Source organism: Octopus sinensis, linkage group LG3, assembly GCF_006345805.1.
Source record: "Octopus sinensis linkage group LG3, ASM634580v1, whole genome shotgun sequence".
In the NCBI taxonomy this organism is placed as follows: Eukaryota; Metazoa; Mollusca; class Cephalopoda; order Octopoda; family Octopodidae; genus Octopus; species Octopus sinensis.
Window position 1 is genome coordinate 88,095,955 of NC_042999.1, and position 6,580 is coordinate 88,102,534.

The 6,580-nt window shown below is 34.5% G+C and overlaps 1 long non-coding RNA gene across 1 annotated transcript; it reads left to right on the forward strand.

Annotated features, from left to right (window-relative positions):
• The first annotated feature begins 325 nt into the window (after positions 1–325).
• Positions 326–6,379, forward strand: LOC118762505. The gene is made up of 3 exons (XR_004998261.1): positions 326–552; positions 4,830–4,836; positions 6,341–6,379. It is a non-coding gene; the product is annotated as an uncharacterized LOC118762505 (long non-coding RNA).
• Positions 6,380–6,580: the final 201 nt, after the last annotated feature.

Here is a 6,580-nt window from a genome sequence, read left to right on the forward strand (position 1 = left end):
GCTCAATAAACACTCACAACGCCCGGTCTGGGAATCGAAACCGCGATCGTATGACCGCGAGTCCGCTGCCCTAACCACTGGGCCATTGCGCCTCCACCCTCATTACATTAGGCATGTATCGAATGTCACAATGTACGACAGTTCTGATAGACCATTCTGACACCCTATGTTTTTTAGCAATTGATCTCATTGATCTTCTTGGAGATTTTATTGACAAAGTTTTGAACACTTATAAATTCCGGTGTCCTTTTAGTGTCTGGACGTTGTGAATGAGTTTTCTCTTTGATACAGATGAAACATTACCATCGCATGCCTCCAGTTCCAATCGAACTTTGTTTACAAATGATCTTACAACATTTAGAAAGTTGCTAATTTCTAAATCACTGTGGTTTGCATGTATAGCAATTATGACTGCATGTCTTTCTATTTCTTGAGTTAGCATGATATCTTGAAAGGGTTATCTGAAAACAAAAATGATACATTAAATAATTTAAAGGTGTAATGAACTAAAAACGAAGTGTCCTCAAATACCCCTCGCATCTTGTATATATAGTGCTAATATAAAAATGCAATAAACATTGGAATATCTTCCGTCCAATCTCAGAGTTACTAACAATATATTTAATTGTCGAAAATTATGGTAAACTACAGATAAATTCATGCACAATTGCCCGGGTGTATTATATGAAGGTCACCTCACTTGGCAGATATTCCAAGATTAAACGTAAAATTAAATCTATATTTTAACTATTCTCAAGATACGATGCATAGAACGCAAATAATCTAGGAAGAGTTTGGTATTCAGGAGGCATAGTATTGTAGGCATAGCAGTGAGATTCTGTTCAATAAAATATAATCTACTTGTTAAATAATTCTCTTCCTATTGCTATTTTTACTACCCAAAAGAGAGAAGTATTTATGAGATGGATAATGGCAATGGAATTAGTACATTCTAATTATATTATCTCGACTCAATGACATCTAAGCTCTAAAGAGCAAGATACAAGACTAAATATTATGAGATATACTGTAGTTGTCTGATATATAAATATTACGTAAATTGTGTGCTTTAAGGTTAATAGTAACTTTTGAAATGTGAGTTCCCATAATGGAAGTTAAACTATCGACCAATGAATATCTATAACAATTATATTAAAGCGGTTTATAGCTTAGCCTTTTATACGATTATCATTATGACTAGCATTCCAAATCAATGTATTGCGACGTAGCAGCTAGGGATTATTTTAGCGATTGAACCATCTTAGAAAGAAATGTCAGATGAGAGCGTACCTGCAATAAAATGGTAAGGGATGTTGTCATCTGATCGGATATTCCTCAAGCTCATCAAAATACGAACGTCTTGAAATAATTCTATTATCCGAAATATTCAGCCAAAAATTATCGGAGCTAGAGAGACACACCATTGCACTACAGTACGGAAGAATAAGTTGGTAGACTTAATTTTTGAGTTACACAGCGATTTAAAATCACTATATACTAAACAGCGAGATACAGAGAGACTGATTGATGTTCATTTACAAATAGAAAGGTAGATTGAGTAATAAGGAAAATACAAACTTCCACAAACGGCCCCACCACACACGCACACGTGCACATGCGCATGCATATATATAATATGCAGGAAGCGAACAGATGGAGGACACTGCGGCAAACATATTCTTAAAGTCTAACTAAATTATAATTGTAGACAGTTATAAGATTACAAAATTTCCATTCCTATGTTTCATTCATGTACACTGATGATTAAATATGTGTGCGTGAATATATATACATGTATATATACATGAATGTGTGTGTATTTATATGTGTTTATATGTGCGTGTGTGACTGTTTATGTGCATGTATGTAAATGTATGATATACTCACACACATATGTATAGTGAGAGAGAGAAAGAAATTGACTGATAGGTTGAAGTTTATATGATATACAGTGGCGCCTGAAGAGGTTTACATACCCCGCCAGTATTCTGCAATGTTTGGGCAACTGATATCACATGTCACTCTAAATGCCAAACTCTTATTAATGACAATTTGATATTTTAATACTTGAAGATTAATTCCTTCATTACTTTTATGAATAAATATATATTATTTACATGTAAACATAGAAACTCTTACTGTAGAATACTGTTCTGCGTTAAATTTAAAATTAATGGGAGTATTTAATCAAAAAGTAGATATTCGCGATTCTCTTTCTATTTAGATTCTTTTCATGCCTATATAACGTACTCACGTGTTACAGAGTTATTAGAGTCAATGTGAGGTCTCCTATGCACTTTCTCAAGCTGCTAGAGTTGTGTAGTAGGCTTAAACTATAATATCAACACTTGTCTCTTCGGTGCTTTTAGCACTGCCCATCTCGGTGAAAGAATTTCTCTACAGATCTCCGCTGTGAGGATAACTTTCTCTCTACTTGCTTCTTGTATCATAATTTTCCTCCATATTTTACGCCCTACCATCAAAAGTGAGGAATGACGGCCTCTACCGGTCAGTTTTGATCATGTGTTTTCACATACATGATCAAGTTTGATCATGTATGTCCTCTTCTTACTACTGAAGACTCATATTTTCTCGTGCATATAAATCACCCTATTCCACGTCACCGATATTTTCAAGTGCTGCTGTTTTATGGCTGACATTGCATAATTCTACAGTATCATTGTTAGTATTGCTGTAAAAACGCCCAGGGTTGGAACATATACCTCAACGCATCTCACGTCATGCTTTAACAATGCTGCCAATCCGCAGCCTTGGTTTGTGACTATTGCAAAATTTGAACACTGTGATTAGAGGTAGAACAAGTACAGGAGTCTTTTCAATCCGACATTCTATATCTTTACACGAGGAAAGAATGCATTAAATAAAGCAGTCGTAGATATCTCTGAAAAGTCGAGGAGGTAACTGATAAAATGCCTCTAATAAATCATAAGTCTGCTTGATCTGGAATGTCCGAGAACATAACAATAACAACAACAATATTTAAAGTATTAGGAGTGCGTTGTGAAATGTATAGTTAAGCTATGTTGTTCCTTAGTAAACTATCTGAAAATTCTAAATCACATAATTTACTTACGACTGAGTTGAGCATCATGAATAGAATCCTTTTCGTGAATGGAATATTTGATTATTCAATTGTACTTAGAAAATTGCACTCTAATACGCTCTAATGTACGCACGCATGTATGTATATATGAATGTATGCATGTATGCATCTATGTATCTATGTATGTATGTGTGTGTATGTATGTATGTATGTATGTATGTATGTATGTATGTATGTATGTATGTGTGTGTGTATCTATGTATGTATGTATGTATGTATGTCTTTATATATGAATGTATGTGTGCATGTACTGCATGTATGTAAGTATGTATACATGAACATATATTTGAATGAATGATTGAATACTCCTGTGTTTGTGTTGTGTGTGTGTGTGAGTGTGTGTGTGTGTGAGTGTGTGTGTATGTGAGTGTGTGTGTGTGTGTGTATACGTGTGTGTTTATATGTACGTCTGTCTGTATGTGTGTATACACATACTAGCAAAAATGCAGCTTTCCTGTTAGAAATGTTGTCCGTTTAATGTAAGCTCATCAAAATGAAAGCCTATATATATATAAAAAAAAAAAAACACCAAAGCAACCTCACATAATTCTTTATTTGCATAAGTAAGATTTATGCGAAAATTTATCGAGTCCAAATCTCACTCGATATTTTGGAACTTAAGTACTACTGATATTTAGTGAATTGTTCTGTCTAAGATTTCACCTTATTAAGTTGAATGAGAACTTCAGTGGATCGTTTCTCCCATTTTCGCTGGTATCCACAGGCATTTGTGTTCAATTTATCTTTTCTTACTCTGATCTTGTTTTATCACCTTTCCATATCAATATTGATATGTACAACTACGAAATAGACATAAATGTTTTGCCGTTCGCAAATTATAATTTGACTTTTTTATATATAAGTAAAGCAAAAAGCCATTGAATGTTAGGGATTCTGAAGGAGATATTAAGACGAAATGAATAAATCTGCTTGAAAGAAATTACGCCATAAGAAAGAGAAAGTCGATGAAATGGAAGAGAGTTCCGGAGTCTGGCAGTTCGAGGAAAACTAGCTACGACAATAGAAATACTTCCTTATTCGTAGACGCACAGCAGAGCTGGATGAAAACGTAGTGAGTTCCGAGTCAGATGAGATGGAACAAAATAATCTGGAGCTAAGAAAGAAAGTTCATCATTGCGCTTCTTATGACAATAACGATAGAAAAGATAAAGACTGGCGGCGTCGCGTTAATATGACAAGGGTTTCAGGGTTGAAAACTGTTTTAAATAAATTCGGTTGGTACATGATATAAAAGAACTTATTTTCTTGAAATATGGACTTCAGGATTCCGATTCTCACTTCAGGTTCCATAGATTGCATCTGGAGGGATATGATTTTATTAATTACAAAACTGCTACTCACAAGATTCTTATCCTAAACCAACATAAAGTGTGGTTTAGTGCCAAAGCACATGTAAAAGTTTAAAAAGCGCTGAATTGTCAGTTATTCTCGCTGCTTGTCGTCCAATCTCTGAATAGGTTTAATATAATTATCAACAATATCCAGCTTGTTTATTCTCTATACGTCTACTTACTTTGCATTTTGTTTATCGCAAGAACTAAAGGTCTTACAGGACGGATCAAATTAGCGCACCATGTTAGTGGACCACAGTCGCAAAGAAACCATTCTGGGGTTACTCTGATTCGAAATATACCCTATTAGGAGCATTAGATCTCTGACCGGATAAATTTATAACCAGATAAAGTATGTATGTACGTATGTCATTATTCAGTTTATTTGAAAAGTTCTCGTCAATAGAGAAAGAACCCCTTTCTAACCTAAATCCAAGGCTCCTTCATTGTAATTTCAACATCAACAACAGGGTATTTTGTATGTAAGTATGTAGGTATGTATGTATGTTTTATATATGTATTCTCATGCATATAGAGAGAGTAACTGTATGTATGTATGTATGTATGTATGTATGTATGTATGTATGTATGTATGTATGTATGTATGTATGCATGCATGCATGTATGTGAAGGCGCGTGGATTAATATTTAGTATATGCGCTTAACGATCGTAAGGACGTTAGCTAGATTCCAGGCGACATATTGTTTTATTTCATATTGCCCTAATCCACGTAAACGCAATTCAAAAAGGGCCACCTTTGTCACATTCGCTGTATCACGCTGAATCTACGTGAGAACTAGGTTAAGGGTACGCCTATTTGTGGAGTGCTCAGTCACTTGCACGTTAATTACACGAGCATACAGTTCCAGTGATCGAATCATCTGGAACAACCGCCGTCGTAACCGATAGATTACCCAGCCATGTATATATATATATATATGTGTGTGTGTGTGTGTGTATAATATATAATATATACATATATTTATATATAAATATGTACACATACTCACGCACACACACACAGACACACACACAGACACACACAGACACACACACACACACACACACCACACACACACACACACACACATATATATATATATATATATATATGTATGTATGTATGTATATTCAAGTACGCAGGTGTGTATGGGTGTCTGTGAAAAACAAGTGTATACCATACATATTCTATACAAAAGATGTTATACAATCATAATCAAAATATAATTAGCGAAGGAAAAAATATATTCCAAGATTGTTCTTTTGTGCTTCGCTAATTATATTTTCGGTTAATACATCGTATGTTAATGACTTCATTGCTATAATGTCATAGGTACGTGTTTATTCTTTTGTATTTTTATTATACCTTCGCGCTACACAATTATTATTAGCCAGCTCTTGTTCTGCGCAATTATTTTTAACTCTGATTAGGAACTTAGATATTAACAGTTTTCGATCTACCAAGCACTGATCCGGTGTTCATCTTGATTCGCTTGTACTAGGACTTCTCACCTATTGTAGACATATATATATATATATATATATATAGGGATGGTGGATGGTGTGGGTGAGGTTGCGGACAGAAATTTACATTTATTAGTATAGCTTTTATGCATGCATACATGCATGCAAGTATGTATGCATGTATGTATGTATGTATATATATATGTATGTATGTATGTATGTATGCATGTATGAAAGGTTTTAGTTGAACAAATCGCCCCTTCCTCCCCCACCGAATCCTAGTACTCTTTCTATCGGCACTTTTGCCGAACCGCTATGTTAATCGGACGTAAACACACTAACAGCGGTTGTCAAGCGGTGGAGAGGGCAAGCACAGACACCAAAAACACCAACATATAGATATATACACACATACACATGCACACACGTACACATACACACACACATACTTTATATATATCTGTATATGTATATATATATATATATATATATATATATATATATATATATATATATATATAAAGCAAATAAGTAACAATGATGTCCAGGTATCAGTGCATTACGGCCGTGTCAAGCGGCTCCATTTAATCGATCAATGAAAACATTTATATCAATTTGAAATAAACCGCTCTCCTCAGA